This window comes from Rhinoraja longicauda, chromosome 9 (genome assembly GCF_053455715.1).
Source record: "Rhinoraja longicauda isolate Sanriku21f chromosome 9, sRhiLon1.1, whole genome shotgun sequence".
NCBI classification, from domain to species: domain Eukaryota; kingdom Metazoa; phylum Chordata; class Chondrichthyes; order Rajiformes; family Arhynchobatidae; genus Rhinoraja; species Rhinoraja longicauda.
In genome coordinates, this window is record NC_135961.1 from 51,079,543 (window position 1) to 51,099,057 (window position 19,515).

At 46.3% G+C, this 19,515-nt stretch overlaps 1 protein-coding gene across 1 annotated transcript in view; it reads right to left on the reverse strand.

Moving 5' to 3' along the window:
• hivep2a (HIVEP zinc finger 2a) overlaps positions 1–18,959 on the reverse strand; it is a 223,968-nt gene extending 205,009 nt beyond the window's left edge. The window contains exon 1 of the mRNA XM_078405464.1: positions 18,824–18,959. The gene's annotated coding sequence lies outside the window, so the exon portion shown is untranslated. The remainder of the gene's footprint in view (positions 1–18,823) is intronic.
• Between the last annotated feature and the right edge of the window lie 556 nt (positions 18,960–19,515).

Here is a 19,515-nt window from a genome sequence, read left to right on the forward strand (position 1 = left end):
CACAGTGTTCTCTCTCGAGTAGAGGTCGGAGTAGTGTTCCACCCATCTCTTCATCTGCTGGCATTTGTCTGTGATTACTTCCCCAGTGGAGGATTTGAGGGGGGCTGTCTTGCTCTGGACTGGTCCTAGTGCCTTCTTAATGCCATTGTACATTCCCCTGATGTTCCCTGTTATGGCGGCCGTCTGGATGTCCTCACTAAACTGTGTCCAGTACTCATTGGCGCAACGCCTGGCAGTCTGCTGAGCCTTGCTCCTGGCAGCCCTGAGTCACTGCATTTGGAAACAGAAAGTCAGAGACACATGCACTTCTGCCTCCTACGTTCATGCTGACTAGCAAATATCGATTTATCAGCACTTGCCGATTAGTCTTCTAATCCTTGAGGTTTCCGATGCTCATCTAAATATTTCTTAAGTGTTGTGAGTGTCTCTGCCTCCACCATCTCCTCAGGCAGTGAGTTTGAGATTCCAACCACACAAGGTCAGTTTGTACCCAAGGTCAGGATGGAAGTTGAGTCTCTCCAGCTCTGTGAGGGAGTAGCTCTACCAGCTACGCCACTCTTTTACCTCAGGAAATTCAGCCAAATCGGTTGGACACCATATTCTCCCAACAAGTCCATGCTGGCTGTCCCTGCTAGATCTGAACATTTTGAAATGAAGTCCCCATGAAATGAAAGCACTTGTAGAACCTGCTTAAGGTTTTACTGTTTGTATGTCTTGTTGCCACCTTCTCTTCAGCCAACAATGAACCATTCATTGTACATTTTTAGTTTAGTTTAGAGATACAGCGCAGGAACAGGCCCCATTGGCCCACCGAGTCCGCACCGACCAGCGATCCCCACACATTAACACTACCCTACACACACCAGGGACAATTTACACATACACCGAGCCAATTGACCGACAAACCTGTACGTCTTTGAAGTGTGGGAGGAAACCGAAGATTTCAGAGAAAACCAACATGGCCACGGGGAGAACGTACAAACTCTGTACCGACAGCAACCCGTAGTCGGTATCGAACCCAGGTCTCCGGCGCTGCAAGCGCTGTAAGGCAGCAACTCTACTGCTGTGCCACCAGTCCTTGAGCATCATCTACTTTGATCAGTCCTTTTCACATCTTACTTTCTCTTTGTACCCTTCCATGTCTAGTTTCCCTCTCCCCTGACTCTCAGTCTGAAACGTCACCCATTCCTTCTCTCCAGAGACGCTGCTTGTCCCACGGATTTACTCCAGCATTTTTGTAGCTACTTTGACATGCCACTCCGGTTATTTTGCCCCATGGCAAATCACAGCATTGAATATCTCTCCTCTCGTTTCATTAGAAATTTCTTGCCCCGTCTGTGGAAGAATCTGCAATACCCATATTTATCTCATCAGCATAAGTATGGGAGCAAGTACACCTCTGCCCCCAAGGGACTGCCTGAGGTGAAGATACTGTCTTTTGGAAAGGATAAGAATAATTTGCTCACCACTGATGTTGAATGAATTGGCCTGCAATCACTCAGTTACATCCCTTCCTCCCTCCTTAAACGACAGTGCAGCATTGGTAACTTTTCATTCTTGCAGCAATACCTGCATTTCCAACTGAACTTGCAGTGAGAAGTGCAGGAGCTTTGCAAGGGTGTAGTCAGGGGTGCAAGGGGTAGATCACTGGTGGTTATCCAAACTGCATTAAAGGTGAACACACCTTTAGGAGGTCGCAGTGCAGACAATAACATGCAGACACTGTTATTGTGGTAAAAGTATTTGCTAATACTTGGTCTCACAAACCCCTCCACACCCATCCCTTTGCCCTGCCGTTCAGTCAATTGTTTGCCCCAATGTTTCCTCAGCATCACTATTTCCTGATAAATCTCCAATACATCTTGGGTTGTTTTGCTATTCTTCAAAAAAAAGTGCTTTGTAAGGGCAAGTTGTTGTTGTTGTTTTCTCAGTCTTGCACAGCCAAAGAACTTGAATGAGTTCCTGTTTTCCACTGAATGACTGGGTTCTTTTATTCCATTCTTCACCGACACGCTTGTGATCATCTCTGCCCGCTCCGTGTTTGTTCCATTCCCAACCCCACATCTTGTTATTGAAAATAGGGCAAACAGCGAGTCAGGAGGAAAGCATAAAGGGAGAACACCGTTTTTTCAGATCAATGACCTTATCTCTGAACCTTTTGTGAACATCCAGTTGATCTGTCGGCTCCCCAACATCTGGGGAGAGGCCTGTGGCTGAAACATTGGTCTGTCTGACCCTTCCCCAGGTGCTGGTGGTACATACTTCTGATGAAACACAAACAGACAATGCTGGAAATGTTGCCCCTTTACCTTTATGGTTAATTCCCGGGATGGTGGGACTGACATATGATGAAAGAATGGATCCACTGGGCTTGTATTCACTGGAATTTAGAAGGATGACAGAGGATCTTATAGAAACATATAAAATTCTGAAGGGATTGGACAGGCTAGATGCAGGAGAAATGTTCCCGAATTTGGGGGAGTCCAGAACCAGAGGTCACAGTTTAAGAATGAGGGATAGGCCATTTAGGACAGAGATGAGGAAGAACTTTTTCACCCAGAGAGTTGTGAATCTGTGTAAATCTCTGCCACAGAAGGCAGTGGAGGCCAATTCACTGGATGTATTCAAGAGAGAGTTAGATATAGCTAACGGAATTAAGCGATATGAGGTGAAAGCAGGAACGGGGTACTGATTTTGGATGATCATATTGAATGCTGGTGCTGGCTCGAAGGGCCGAATGGCCTACTCCTGCACATATTTTCTATGTTTCTATCAGGCGGCATCTGTGGAAAGAGCAACAGTCAATGTTTCTGGACTGCGATCCTTTGTGAAATCATCCTGATATCTTTGTGCTTCCTTGCTTGTGAGGGTTATGTCAGTGGGAAGTTGTACTGAAGAGTTATGTTCCGCATCCGTAATAGTGAAGGACCAAAGATTTGCATTTACATAGTACTTCTCACCAACTTGGGATGTTCTAAGGTGCTTTATACAGTAGCTGAGTGAACACACTGTTCTGGCCGCCATTTTAAGAAGGATGTGATTGCACTGGAAAGGGTGCAGAGAAAATTCTTCAGGGTATCACCCGGGAAGGAGCATTTCAGTCATAAGAGACTGCATAGGTTGGGTTTCTTTCCCTTAGGGTAAAGGAAGCTGAGGGAGGACCTGACTGACATATGATAATTTATGGAAAGTATAAATAAGTTGGATAGTAGAAAGCTTTTCGTCTGAGCAGACATCTAAAATGGTAGGCCACAGTTGTAAGATTTAGAAGAGATGTTTTCTTCCAGAGGGTGGCTTCGGCAGAATTGTACAGGCAGCACCTGGGGAAGGGACAGTCAGACCAATGTTTCAGCCACAGGACTCTCCCCAGATGTTGGGGAGCCTGCAGATCAACTGGATGTTCACAAAAGGTTCGGAGATCAGGACATTGACCTGAAAAAACTATTTATGCTTTCCTCCTGACTCGCTGATTGCCCTATTTTCAATAACAAGATGTGGGGTTGGGAATGGAAAAAACACAAAGCAGGCAGAGATGATCACAAGCGTGTCGGTGAAGAATGGAATAAAAGAACCCAGTCATTCAGTGGAAAACAGGAACTCATTCAAGTTCTTTGGCTGTGCAAGACTGAGAAAACAATAACAATTTGCCCTTACAAGGCATTTTTTTAAGAATAGCAAAACACCCCAAGATGTGTTGGAAATTTATCAGGAAATAGTGATGCTGAGGAAACATTGAGGCAAACAATCGACTGAAAGGCAGGGCAAAGGGATGGGCATGGAAGGGGTTGTGGGACCAAGTATTTGTAAATACTTTACCACAATAACTGTGTCTGCATGTTATTGTCTGCACTATCGTCTGCACTGCGACCTTCATAAAGTTGTGTTTACCTTTAATGCATTGAACATAACCTCCAGCGATCTGCCCCTTGCACCCCTGACTACATTCCTTGCAAAGCTCCTGCACTTCTCACTACAAGTTTAGTTGGAAATGCAAGTAGTGCTGCAGGAATGAAAAGTTACCAATGCGCTGTTGCCTCAGAAGGCAGTGGAGGCAAATTCTCTGAATGCATTAAAGAGAGAGCAAGATAGAGCGATTAAGGATAGCGGAGTCAGGAGGTATGGGGAGAAGGCAGGAACAGGGTACTGATTGAGAATGATCAGCCATGATCACATTGAATGGCGGTGCTGGCTCGAAGGGCCGAATGGCCTCCTCCTGCACCTATTGTCTATTGTCTATTGCTTAAATAGGAAGGAAAGGATTAACCGAGTGATTGCAGCTCAATTAGTTTAACTTCAGCAGTGGGCAAATTATTGGTATTTATTCCAAGAAATAGTACCTTCTCCTCAGGCAGTCCCTCGGGACAGTAGGGTACTTGCTCCTACTTTTCAGGCTGATGAGGCCAAGGTGCAAATTGTAGATTCTTTCACGGATGGGCTAGGAGATTCCTGCTAGAACAAGCAACTGAACATTTACAACAGAAGCAGTTTCAGGAGAAAGCAACAACCTGCTGCCACTTCTTCCAGGAAAAGACTTGCTGCAACACAATAGCACCAAGTTTCTATTTTTCAAAAGCACTATCCTCTTTGGAAAAACAACCAAAGAAAATCCAAGCAACCCAACCAGTCGAGAAGAATTGGCAATGTTTTGAAACTTTGTATACCCGAGGGTTCTTTATATAAAAGTAAATTCAACCTGTTTATCTCTGTGAAACACTGCAGCAATTTAGCACTCAGTATTGCAATGGGAGGCCAACGTTTAGGACAATTTGCTGCAATCTACTAGCTGTCTAGCTAACAAGGTCTGTGCTAATAAGCTCTTATGTGTTGCCAAAAGATAATTGCACTCCAACTTCAGACAGTTCTGCCTGAGGACAGTTGGGGGATAAAAGAAAAGAGGTTTGGCTTTGGATAAGTACGTTCACCTTGATAATTCAACATTAATAACTTACTGTAATTTTTTTTTTAAGTACAAATTAAATGGCTGAACACAACCCAAGTTAATCCCCACTCTCTTCATAAGATTTGTGGTTTCGTTCAAGCCCAACATTGGTTGTGGGCATCAACAACTCTCTCTGCCTTAAATCTCCCACAGTTATTGAAGAATGGTACTTGTGATACCTGGGAATCCAGAGCCCTAGACTGATGACCAAGGAACAAATGTTCAAATTGTGTTTCAATGGTGGTTCTATGACTTCAATCAACTTCTCGCCACCAGTAATGGTGATTGAAAATGCTACAGGTGCACCGATATTCTCCACAGAAAGAAATTTGCTGGCCCTAACGATTCTACATATAACTGGCTCTCAACTGCCCCACAAAAAAAAAATCCAGCTATACAAGAGTCAATCAGGGATGCCCAATGAATGTTGGTCTTTCCAGTGATGAATGAATGAATATTTTGCAAAGTACAAACATTCCTGGACATGATATCCAAACCTCAAGTTTCATTTCACATCCTGGGCCAGAGGCAAGGTGTCCTACCCAAGCTATTATCAGCTATAGAAGATAGGCACAAAGTGCTGGAGTAACTCAGGGATCAGGCAGCATCTTTGGAGAGAAAGGATGGCTGATGGTTCGAGTCGGGACCCTTCTTCAGACTCAGATACAGCCTGCAGTATGCATTTCGAGCATATTTAGGTTTTGAGGATTTATAGAGAAAATGTAAAGCCAAATTTGGTAGTTAGTTTTGAAATCACATTTCCATTGGTCTTTTCAAGACTTCTTATATACTCAAAGCCCTTTAAAAGGCAATGAACCATTGAGGGATCACAGATGCATACTGCACAGAAAGAGGCATGTCAGTCCACACCAATCGATAAGCACATTAACACTAATCCCATTTTATTCACCCCACATTCCCATCAACACCCCCCAGGTTCCAGCAATTATATTTCGTAAGGGGCAATGTACAGTAGCCAACTAACCTCTCAACCCACACATCATTTGCATGTGGAAGGAAACACACATTTCGAAAAAGCCCACATGGTCGCAAGGGGAATGGACAAGCTCCACACAGATAGCATCAGAGGTCAGGATTGAATCCGAGTTTACGGTGCTGTAAGGCAGTGGCTCTACTGTTTGTACGATAGTGTTGGTGTATGGTGTGACCGCTGGTGGGCATGGACTCGGTGGGTCAAAAAGCCTGTTTCCATGCTATATCTCTCAAGTATCTCCAAAGTAAAGTCTAAAAGTATACAGCAGACAGCAGTAAACGTTCCCCATAGCAGAGGTATCTGTAACCAGACATCATAGATTTAAGGTGGGGAGATGGAGGTTGGGAGGGACTACGGTACGAGGGAGAATTTTTTCACCCTGGGGTTGATTGGAATCTGGAGTGCATTACCCGAGAGAAGAGTGGTGGAGCCAGGGTCTCTCGTGACATTTAAGACAAATCAAGATCATCACTTGAATACAAGGTATAGAAGGTTCAAGAGTTAAGAGTGTTCCATTGTCATATGTACCGAACACGGAACAATGATATTCTTACTTGCAACAGCAAAGCAGGTCTGTAAACACAGTACTCATAGATAACATAATAAACAAAAAAAGTTCAATGATTTTTAAAAAAAAACAATGTTAGTGCCAAAAATAGCCCAAAGTCCCCAGTACAACCAAGAGAGTTTGTGGTTTAGTTGGTGTTTGTAATATTCAAGAGCCTGAGAGTTGTTGGGGAGAAGCTAGTTTCGAACCTGGTGGTCACAATTTTCAGACCCCCAATGGCAGGAGTGAAATGAGAGAGTGGCCAGGGAGGTGTGGGTCCTTGATGATGCTAGCTGCCTTTTTGAGGCAGCACCTCTTGTACATCTCTTCGATGTTGGGGAGGACAGCACCCATGATGGACTGGGCGGTATTCACCACTTCTTGTAATCTCCTACATTCCTGGGCATTTGAGTTACCGAACCATGCCTTGATGCCACCAGTCAATACGCTCTCCACTGTAGATGTTCAAGAGAGTATTCATTGACGCACAGAGCTTCCTCAATCTTTTAAGGAAGTGGTAGCGTTAATGAACTTTCTTTATGATTGCTGGGCCCAGGACATATCTTCAGTGAAATGCTTGCCCAGGAACTCTAATGTTGACTCTCTCCTCCACCAACCCATCGATGAAGACAGGTTTGTGGATCCCCGGCCTTCCACTTCTAAAGTGAACAATCACTTCCTTGGACTTACTGATGTTGAGAGCAAGGTTGCGATTCTGACACCATTCGGACGATCGATCTCCCTCCTACACTCCGACTCATTATTACCCATAATTTGCCCAACAACGGCGGTGTCGTCACTGAATTTAAAGATAGAGTAGGAACCGTGTCTGGTCACACAGTCATGGGTATAAAGTAGGGAACTGAGCATGCAGCCTTGAGGTGCTGATGGTTATCGAGGAGGAAGTGTTGTTGCCAATTCATACTGATTGGATTCTGTCAATGACAAAGTCAAGGATCCACTTGCAAAGGGATGCTCAGAGACCCAGTTCCATGTTTTGGCAACTAGCTTGGAGGGAATGATGGTGTTGAAAGCCGAGCTGTAGTTGATGAATAACAGGGAGAGGTTGCATTGGCTGGGTCTCTAGACCGTGGAGCGCAGGAGGATGAGGGGTGATCTTATAGAGGTGCAAAAATCATGAGAGGAATAGATTGGGTAGACGCACACAGTCTCTTGTCCAGAGTAGGGGAATTGAGGACCAAAGGACATAGGTTTAAGGTGAAGGGGGAAAGATTTAATAGGAATCTAAGGGGTAACTTTTTCACACAAAGGGTGGTGGGTGTATGGAACAAGCTGCCAGAGGAGGTAGTTGAGGCTGGGACTATCCCAACATTTATGAAACAGTTAGGCAGGTACATGGATAGGACAGGTTTGGAGGGATATGGACCAAGCGCAGACAGGTGGGACTAGTGTAGCTGGGACATGTTGACGGGTGTGGGTAAGTTGGGCCGAAGGGCCTGTTTCCACACTATTTCACTCTATGACTCTATAACAGTTTGACGTATGTATTCTTATTGTCCAAGTGGTCCAGTGCAGAGTGGATGGCCAGCGAGATCGTGTCCTTCATTGATCTATTATGGCGGCAGGCAGTTTGTAGTGGCCCCAAGTAATTGCTACGGTAAGTGTTGATAAGCGCCATAAGCAAATATCTCAGAGCACTCCATCATTACGGATATTAGTGCCACAGATCGGTCGTCATTAAGGTATATTAACTTTCTCTTCTTGGGTGATGGTATTATTGATGCCCTTTCAAAGCAGTTGTGTTCCTCAGACCTCAGTCCGCAAAAACGTCAGCCAGTTGGTCAATGCAGATTTTGAGAAGAGTATCAGATCCGGACGCTTTCTCGAGGACTCACCCTCATGAAGGATCTTCTGACGTTGTCCTCAGTGACTGAGATTACAATATCATCAAGGGCTATGGGGTCCGAGAAGTCTCCTTCTCCCTTTCAAAGCGTGCGTAGTATGCATTGAGCTCATGCGGGAGTGATGCTTTGTTGCTTTTGTTTGGGCTGCCATTTGACATAGGAAGTGATGGCATGCCAGCCCTGCCACAGCTGCTGAATTTCCATCTCATCCACCAATTTCGAGCAAAAGTCTCTTAGCCTTTATGATGGCCTCATCGAGGTCATATCTGGACTTCCTATATGAATCTGCATTGCTAGACTTGAATGCTGAGATCCAGTCCTCAGAAGATTGCAAACCTCCTAGTTCGTCCAAGGCTTCTGGTTGAGTATGGTTTTGGTGGGAACGCATCATGGCATGGACCAAGTGCTGGTAAATGAGTTTTGATGGTCAGCAAGGACAGGATTGGTATTGGTATATTATTGTGTACATGTACCGAGATACAATGAAATACTATATTTCTGTGCTGGATGATTCGGAGTCTATGACTCCCTTATATAAATTAGGTAAGACACCCCTTCTTGTGCTCCAACCTCTTTGCAATAAAACACAGAAAACCATTTGCCTTCCTAATTGAATGCACTAGCCACATTTTAATTTAATGCGATTAGTGTACGAGAACACCCAGGTCCCCCGAACACAAACTCCTCTCGATCTTTCACATTTTAAAAAATCACTTTGTCAAAATGGATGTCCTTGGTTTTATTTTGACCACATTACACTCCATATATCATGAGAACATACCCTGTCCACATCCTCCTAATGACTCAAATGCATCTTTTGTGCATTTAATATTGTTTTATTTGCAGTATTTTGACAAAAGAATGGTCAATAATAAAACAGTTGTTGCAGTTTTGGACAATGAAACCAAAGATGATTTCAACGTGAACTTTATCCCTCATTCCCAATGTGTGAATTTATTGCTTGAAGTCAGTACAAGAATTTGTAGTGTTCATGACACCTGCAACTAATTTGGCGGAATGTGACAATATTTGACACTGTTTCCTGAGAATATGTTAGTATCTTACAGAAATGCGTCACTATCAGACAAAGCTATGCAGAAGTGTGCTGGTATCAGCCGGTGTGCGTTGTGCCCCAGGACTGTGATGTTATCTTCCAAAGATGTCCAGCAATGGAATGATAGACCACAAAATGCCGGAGTAATTCAGCAGGTCAGGCAGCATCTCTGGAGAAAAGGAACAGGCAACGTTTCGGGTCAAAACCCTTCTTCAGCTGGAGAGTCAGGGGAAAGCGAAAACTAGAGGTCTAAGATGGACGCAAAAAGGCTGGAGTAACTCAGCAGGTCAGGCAGTATAAATGGGTCTACTGTGGATAGGGTGAGCAGCTTTAAATACCTGGGAGTCCACATCAAAGAGGATCTGACATGGACAACACACATTGCCGCACCGGTGGGTAAGGCAAGGCAGCGCCTTTACCACCTCAGACAGCTGAGGAAATTCAGAGTGTCTCTGAGGATCCTTCAATGCTTCTACTCTGGGGCTATAGAGAGCATCCTGTCGGGCAACATCACAGTCTGGTTTGGGAACAGCTCTGCCCAGGACAGGAAGGCCCTGCAGAGAGTAGTGCTTTCGGCTGAACGCACCATGGGAACTACACTTGCCCCCCCTGCAGGACCTATACATCAGGAGGTGCAGATCAAGAGCAAGCAAGATTATGGGGGACCCCTACCAGCCCAGCAACGGACTGTTCCAGCTGCTACGGTCAAGCAAATGCCTCCGCTGTCACGCTGTGAAAACAGAGAGGATGAGACGGAGTTTCTTCCCACAGGCCATCAGGACTGTTAACTATTATATCTCCAGGGACTACATTTTTTTCTGTATTAATTTTTTATTTTTATGCTGTAATTGTAATTTTTTGCACAATCTGCAGGCATTGCCACTTTCATTTCACTGCACATCTTGTATGTGTATGTGACAAATAAACTTGACTTGACTGGAGAAAAGGAACAGGTGACGTTTCGGGTCATCAGACTGTGTCTAGTTTCACTTCAGAAATCAGGAAAAGGAAATCAGGAAATCAGGAAAGGTACCTGCCAATGATTTGTCAGAACTGGCTGACATCTGACAGACATTTCCAGGAATTTGTGGATACCTACTAGTTTCCCAGGAACATGACAACATTTGACAGTGATTCCTGGGAATGCCTTGCCCTCTGCCAGAGATTCCCAGGAATGTGCCACTATCTGCCAGTGTTTCCCTGGAATGTTTTTATATCTTAGGTCATCCAACAAAGGAACTTGAAAGCCTGCCAAAGCTGGGGACATTACAATAGACAATAGACAATAGACAATAGGTGCAGGAGTAGGCCATTCAGCCCTTCGAGCCAGCACCGCCATTCAATGCGATCATGGCTGATCACTATCAATCAGTACCCCGTTCCTGCCTTCTCCCCATACCCCCTCACTCCGCTATCCTTAAGAGCTCTATCCAGCTCTCTCTTGAAAGCATCCAACGAACTGGCCTCCACTGCCTTCTGAGGCAGAGAATTCCACACCTTCACCACCCTCTGACTGAACATTGTTGCGTCTATTCCTTTATAAAAGCGTTTTACAGTGCAACTACAGGGCAGACTGGATGAACGGCCTCCGTTTCCACACACAACGAAGACAGATGCTTTGTTTTGTAGAGAAAACAAAGTGGCGGAGAACTCTCTGAATACATAACCATAATCAACTGTCTACCATCTGATGTAGGAGTGGAAAAGGAAGCTGGTACCACGCGATCTGTTGAAGTAAACAAGGTTCACTGTTGCAAGAGTCATGGGAGAACCTTATGCCCTTCACTTAACAAGTGAACCCTTGTAAGAGTGGGGAGAGTGTTGGGGCCAGGCTGGCAATGATTGAATGGGAGTGCTCAGACTGCCTATGTTTCCAATTTTGGGCTGAGTCTTCCTGGTAGGGGAACAGAGGAGATGAAGAATTCCTTCCCAAGCACGATGGGCTAAATGGTTTCTTTCTGCCACGTCTGATTCTCCAACCAAACAAACTGCAGCTCTTTCCATGAACCATGTGGTCAGGCCATCACACCAGCGGCTTCCAGGAGCCCAGACCTGGTTCCCCAGAAAGCCTCAACATAACGTGTTACGCACAGGCAGTCAGACATCACAATAAATCACTGTGGACCACTCCCAATGTGGCCCCAACACTCTCCATTCCGACAAGGGTTCGCTTGTTAAGGGAAGAGCACAAGGTGGACTCGGACACGGTTCTCCCAGTAGCATGACTCTCGACAGGAAACATTACTTACTTCGGCATAGCTTTAGTACAGTCACAGCTCGTAACATGATTGCTCCAATTTGGCCTGCTGGTGTACCATAAGGTGGCATTTGTGCAATTTCATGGTGGAAAGGCGAAGGTGTATTTTCTTAACTGCTTCCTATTTTTTAACGAAAAACATTTTTCAACCTGCCATTGAGACCAGGGCTTTGAGTCAGTCTGGAGAGGCATGGCCAATGGGATAATAAAATGTACATTTATGTTGCATTCTTCCAAAGAGCCCTGTGGCCAATATTGATGGGAAACGGCAGGGGTTCGGAGATGGCAGACAACAATGTGTACTTACAAAGCTCCCTTCTCCCATCCCTTCAAAAGCAGTTTCACATGATTGTAATCAAAAATGTATTTCCTTCGAAGATTGACTGGAATGTGCTTCACTGTGCCCCGAATTGAGAAATCAGCATGACAAGAGTCTTGTGAGATTCTCTTCCGAACCCATTGCTCATGAGTCTCGAGAGTCAAGAAAGTAAATAAATTGTTACAAGTTAGGGAATAATGGCCACATTATGCACAGCAAGACCCCACTAACAGTGATATAAGGGAGGTTTAAGGGACTTAATTGAGGGAGAGCCAACTGGTTCAAGTTCCTGAATGTGCGTATATCTGATCTGTCCTGGGCCCCGCACATTGATACAACCGCTACGAAGGCTTATCACTGCCTCCACTTCCTCAAAAGATTGAGGTGATTCGATATGTTGCTGAATGCTCTATCGAAATTCTATAGGTGTGTAGGAGGCAGCGAACTGACTGGTTGCATCACATCCTATTTCAGTGATATGAATGCCCAAGAATAAAGGAGGATGCAGAGTAGTGAACATTGCCCGGCCCATCAGAGGTACCATCAAAGGGCAGTAAGAAAGGGCTCACCACATATATCCCTCCCTCTGGCTTTACCATTCATACCTCTTTACTCGGGACTAACACCTTTTTTCCTCCTTTTCGTCTCAGATCTTTGTCCACCCATCTGCTAGTCAAACTCTAGTCATCTGTATCCACCGATCGCTAGCCAGATTTTGTCCCACCTCCACCTCTTTTCCAGCTTACTCCCCCCTACTACAGTTACTGAAGAAACGTCCCAACACAAAACATCAACTATCCATCCCCTCCACAAAAATATTTAAAGGGGACCCGAGAGGCATTTTATTTCCACACAGAGGTGGGTATGTGGAAGGAGCTGCGAAAGTAAGTTGTAGAGGTGGGTACAGTTACGTTGTTTAAAAAACACGTAGACAGATACATGGATGGTGTGCGGGCCAGACGCAGGCAAATGGGTCTATCTCAGCTGGGCAAGTTAGTCGGCATAGACGAGTTGCACTGAAATAGCTGTTTTTGTGCTGTGTAGCTCTTTGACTTGGAGAGGGCATTGGTTTAAGATGGAGAGATGAGTTTTAGAGGGAATCTGAAGGGGTTTTTCCACCCGGATGGAGAACAGACTCTGGAGTGCACTACCGAAGGAAGTGGTTGATACAGGTACTTTCACAACATGTAAATCACCAAGACACAGAAGGCTATGAAGCTAATGTTTAGATTAACTTAGTTTACTTTAGCGTCATGTGTACTGAGGTACAATGAAAAGCTTTTTCTTATCCGTGATATTCAGTCATCATAAAGACTATGCATGATTACAATAAGCCGTCCTCAGTGTGGATGTGGTACAGATGGGTTGGCGTGGCCACTGTGGGGCCGAAGGGCCAGTTTCTGTGCCATACAATTCCCTGGCTCTGAGAAGGCCCTGCTCAGAACTGCACTGAAGGAGGTGATTCCTTGTTTGTGCGCGCTCTCGTCTCCAGAGTGGGGATTTGAAGCTCCCACCTGCTGACTCAGTGCCACGGGAGAGTGAACTACCAAGCCACAGCTGTCCAGAGCAAGGGGGAGGAAGCCAGGAGGCAGGGGAGCGGAGAAGGGGGATTTCACATTTCCTGCAACGATTTTTCTGTCAAACACAAGATCCCTGAACACTGAGAAGCACAATCAACAATCCCATGCAATAAAAATGGAACGTCGCTCTCTCAGTTGACACGGCCTACTGCTTTTATTCATCATCATTGCAGCTGTTCAGATGGCAGCCCTGACCTCTGAGAGACATTGGAGAATGCTGGAAACACTCAGTGGGTCAGGCATGCCTGACCTACCAAGCGTTTCCTGTAGTTATTTTTTGTTTTTATTTCAGATTTCCAGCATCTGCAATTTAAAAACAAAATCTATGTTTCCACTTATTGAGAGTTCAACCGCGGAAGGCCAGTTAACGAAATCCATTTATTTGAATCAAGTGCGGGTCAGTATATAAAAATAAATCCAAGATTCATTGTCCAAAGCTTATGGTGTCTGTGCGTGTGGGGAATAGGGTTTGTGAGTTGTTGCGGTGTGAGGTAAGAGGGAGAAGGGGAGGGAGGGGAAAACTTCCTTTCCTGAAAGTCTAACTTCAGCTGCCAAATGGTTTCAGTGTGTGGTGGATAGTGGTGGGGCCAGGGAATTTTTTTTTTAAAAGAGAGAGAGAGAGAGAGAGAGATCACTAAATAAATTATTAAACATGAGAATGCAACCAAAATACCCTCAGAAATCAAACTTAGTCACAGTGGGCATCTATATTTTGGCCCCACTCGTTGTTTATTTAAATAAAGCATATTTCTGTGAATTCAATGCTTCCAGTCTGAATCATGTGAGATCCTGCAAATGCCTTGACGGTAAATTCTCTCCAGCATTACATCCAGTTTCCAGCAGGTTTAAAATTTTCCAAGCTGTACCTGGACACAAAGAGTTTTTAAACATCAACGTGCACCCGCGAGAGAAAAGGATCTGCTTTGGAAGGAGTTATTAGACCACTTTTCCTTGGCAAAGATCGTCACCGCAAGAGACCAGATGCAAGTTAACTGGAAAATTAGGAATTTTGGTTCACTCAAAGTGTTGTAGAGGATGCTGTGGTGGTGGGGTCAGGCACTGGCTGGCTTAAAGAATGGTGACGGCTTGGTAGCATAGTGGTTAGGTTCCTGGAACAGCAGCCAGAGTTCTAGATCATTGATCCAGAAGAACAAGTACAAATCCCACCGTGGCTGCTGAGGAATTTGAATTCAAGTCAGAGAATAAATCTGCAATTAAAGCTGGAGTTCTGCAGCCCAGTAGACCTTTCGGCCCATCATATCCATGCTGACCATTGTACCCAGTTATGATTTTATTCTGTGTAGGAAGGACCTCAGGTGCTGGTTTACACCAAATATAGACATAAAAAGCTGGAGAAACTCCGCAGATCTGGCAGCATCTCTGGAGAAAAGGAACAGGTGACGTTTCAGGTCGAGACCCCTCTTCAGATTTTATTCTGTCCATTTCCCATTAGCTGCCCTCGCCCCACCAGATTCAACCACACACCAGCACACAAGGTCGGAGCAGTTCATAGTGGCCATTTAACCTACCCACCCGCTGCAGGTCTTTGGGATATTGGAGATAACTAGTGCCCCAGGGAAACCCACAGGGAGAACATACAGATACCACACTGAAGGCAGCTGAGGTCAGGATTGAACCCGGTTCACAAGAGCTGTGAGGCAGTGGCTGGATCAGCTATGCCATTGTGTCACCCAAAACCTCTTCAGTTCAAGCAGAGTTATCAATGGACAATAAAAACCACATCTCGCAAATGGCGAAGCACAGAGAGAGAGAGAGTGAGAGAGTCCCTCTCAAACACACAAGAATGATTGTTTAAAGAGCCACAAACTGCCACGACATTAACCGAACTGGGAAATCGGCTCATTTTGGATAGCATTGTCAAAATGGAACAAATGGCCTCGTGTCAGAAAAAAAACTGATGAAACATTAGTGGTAAGGAGCAACCATCAGAATTGGTGTCAAGACGAGGATATTCAATCATTTATTTGCCGGCTCGTTACCAGCAATACAAACTTTCCTCACCATTACCAAATGCACAGTCTTCCCACTCTGCAACCGTGTGCCATTACTATTCAAGACTGCAACAAAATTGCAGCAAATTGTGGACATAGTCCAGACCATCACACAGACCAACCTCCCTTCCATTGACTCCATTTACACCTCATGCTGCCTCGGCAAGGCCAGCAGCATAACCAAGGACAAGTCGCAACCCGGCCACTCCCTCTTCTCCCCTCTCCCATCAGGCAAAATGTATAGAAGTGTGAAAATGCACACCTCCACATTCAGGGACAGTTTCTTCCCAACTGTTATCAGGCAATTGAACCATCCTACCAACAACGAGAGAGCAGTCCTGAAGTACTTTCAACCTGAATGGAGACATTCGGACTATCTTTGATCGGACTTTACTGGCTTTATCTTGCACATCATGTATGGTCTTTACGATGACTGATTAGCACGCAACCAAAACTTGCCACTGTGACAATAAACCCAACTCAACTGAAATTCAACTTAGGGTTGTCGCTGAAACGCGGATGGAGCACCAACAAGTCGGGCCAAACGGCCGGCTCCTGTTGAATGAGTATGATTAATAAACAAGTCTACACATCCAAACAACACACACACGCGTAATTACAAGCGTAAAATAGAGCAACATATTTCCTTTCCCTAACGGGGAATCTCCTAACTCCCATATTGATCTTTTAACCCTGGGGAAATCCCCGCGTTGAGCAGTCACACCCAGCTGCATGTCCTGGTTTTAACTGTTTACGAGCGAATTGTGTTTGTGCATTGCAACAGCTGGCGGAGAATGCGGGATAGGGTTTGTTGGTGGGGAAATAAACTCAGCGAAGCTCCTTGCCTTGAGCAGGCGGTCGGGGTCGAGTGGCCGGTGCCTGGCTGGGTAAGTCGGCAGGGCAGGGCAGGGCAGGGCAGGGCAGGGCAGGGCAGGGCAGGGCAGGGCAGGGCAGGGCAGGGCAGGGCAGGGCGGCTGGGGCTGGTGGAGAGTGTCTCCTGGCCGGCTGCAGCCCCCCTCCCCCCTGGACAACCCTCCCATCGCCGAGCACGTCATGGAACATTCCCGGAACGCTCCGGATCCACCCACAAGCTTTTCCCAAACGCCGCAGGACAGCGGCGCTGGAACCAGGTACACGGCCTGGAGACTGGCCAGCAAACCGGCTGGGCTTGCGGGACAAGTACCACTCGGGCCACGGTACCCCGGTCCCCGGGCCGGAGTAATAACCGGGCTACCATCCCGACTAGGATCCCGGTGGAACCGGGAGTAATCACCGGGCTAGGATCCCGGGCTGGAACCGGAGTAATAACCGGGCAATGATCCAGGTGGAACCGGAGTAATAACCGGGCTAGGATTCCGGGTGGAACCGGAGTAATAACCGGGCTCGGATCCCGGTGGAACCGGAGTAATAACTGGGCTAGGATTCCGGGTGGAAGCGGAGTAATAACCGGGCTAGGATCCCGGTGGAACCGGAGTAATAATCGGGCTAGGATACCGGGTGGAACCGGAGTAATAACCGGGCTAGGATCCCGGTGGAACCGGAGTAATAATCGGGCTAGGATACCGGGTGGAACCGGAGTAATAACCGGGCTAGGATCCCGGTGGAACCGGAGTAATAATCGGGCTAGGATACCGGGTGGAACCGGAGTAATAACCGGGCCAGGATTCCGGGTGGAACGGAGTAATAACCGGGCCAGAATTCCGGGCTGGAATCGGAGTAATAACCGGGTTAGGATTCCGGGTGGAACCGGAGTAATAACCGGGCTAGGATTCCGGGTAGAACTGGAGTAATAACCGGGCTAGGATTCCGGGTGGAACCGGAGTAATAACAGAGGTCACGATCCCGCACTCCAACCGGTGTAATAACCAAGGTCAAGATCTCAGACTCGACCCGGAGTAACAAACAGGGCCAAGATCCCGGGATAGAACCAGAGTAATAACCGGGGCCGATATCCCGGGATAAAGCAGGAGCATTATCCAGTCCAGAATCCGATCTCAAACCAGACTCGGGTCAAGAGCTGGGTTAAAACATGAGCAATAATCAGAGTTACTATCGGGTCTAAAACTAAAATATTGTCAGAGTCAGGATCGAGACCAGACGCGAGGCAATAAGCAGATGTAGGAACCGGGCAAAAACGGAGCACAAACCGAGGCCAAGAACCTGGTTGAAACCGGAGCAATAACTAGAATCAGGAACAGAGGTAAAACTCGAAGTAATAACAGGAGCCAGGACCGCAACTAGAACCGTTTTAATAACCAGGGCCAGGGCCGATAGTAACTTGAACCGTAGTAATAACCGGGTGAAGATCGAGCCTAGACCCAGAGCGATAGGTGGGACCAGGAGCCGGGTTGAAACCGGAGTGGTGCCCACGGTTTCCCCCACGTTTGCTGTTCTGATGAACGATCCAGAGTTGAGTTGAACCGTAGCAATAGCCGGGTGAAGATCGAAACTAGAGCAATAACTGGGATCAGGTGATACAAGAAACCCCAGACGCTGGAACCTTGAAGCGCCGGAGTAACTCGAGGGGTCGGGCAGCATCTGTGGAGGGAATGAACGGACGGACGGACAGGCGGCGTTTCGGGTCGGGACTCCAGAATCAAGAGTGGGTCTAAAATCATAGTGGTAACCGCGGTCAGGGTATGGTTCGCAGACAGCGGCAGCGACGGTCTGCCAGTGATAAACAACTCAATGTTTGATTTACTCCAAGCACCGGCTCCTCCGTGATCGAAATGCAAGAGTTTTAATGTTAGTGTCCAACCTACCGAGTCGACCTTAAACCCCATTCACCGACTAACAACATCATCGCACAGATATCCCCCCGGCTGAAGGTGTTCCCCGCGTTCCCTCCCCCTTCCCGGTTAACCCGGGGATTCTGTTACATCAACAAAAAAAAGAGATCCTCTCCATCCTATTAATCACAACTATCCAGCAGCAAATAAATTAACCTGCCCGAACGGACATCAGTGCAATGTCACTGTTGCAGCATGAAGCCATTGCCTGGTCACTTCATTAACATTTCTAAAACAAGCACATTATATATATATATATATATATATATATATATATATGTATAAAACAATCATACCACAAGAAACACATCTTCGCTCCTCCAACAAAAAGTATTTTGAAAACAAATAAATCCCCAACCCGTACCACAAAAATAAAGTGTGTGTCCGTATAAACCGCGCTCTGTTGCCCCACTGAGTGTTTCCCATATTTGATACACACACACATATATATATATTATTTAGTTCACCTGTGAGGGGTATTCTCGCTCTCGCCTCTCCTCTCCTCTCTCTCTCCTCTACCGTTCCTGTCCCTCGATGCGTGAGTTGCTTTCTGTTTGACGCTGCTCTGTGTGTGTGTGTGTGTGTGTGTGTGTTGTCGGCTGACGGGCTATTCCTGGCACCAATTCCCAGAATAGAAATTGTTTGAAAAAATCTTGGAGACTCGGTTCCGTGACGTTGTCGGATCCCCCATCGCGGCACGCAGAGTGACTGAACGCCACTACAAATCCCTTCGAGAGAAAGAGGAGGGAGAGAGGGAGAGAGAAAGAGAAAGAGGGAGGGAGGGAGGGTTGAGTATTGCAACCCAAAACAGACGGCTATCTCAAAGTTTTATAACCATTAAACAAATCTTATCAGGAAATGCATTGCATTGTCAATAGTGGATTGGAAGGATTGCATGTTTGACCTTATCTGGGGATCTGATGTTAAGTAAGGCTGGGGATTGGGAGTTACTTGTGTGTGTGTGTGTGTGTGTGGAAATACCGTCAGGATCACCGCTCTGCTTTCGACCTTCAATGATTCCCGTGAGCCAGGGTTGAATGTCATTGTAGCAGGAATTCCGTCACCAGCCAGCGAAGGAACAACACAGCGGCGTGTGCTAGGTGTTAACCCCTGAGATGCCGGCAAGAGTTAGGCGGTAAAACCCCCATGCTAACTCAGC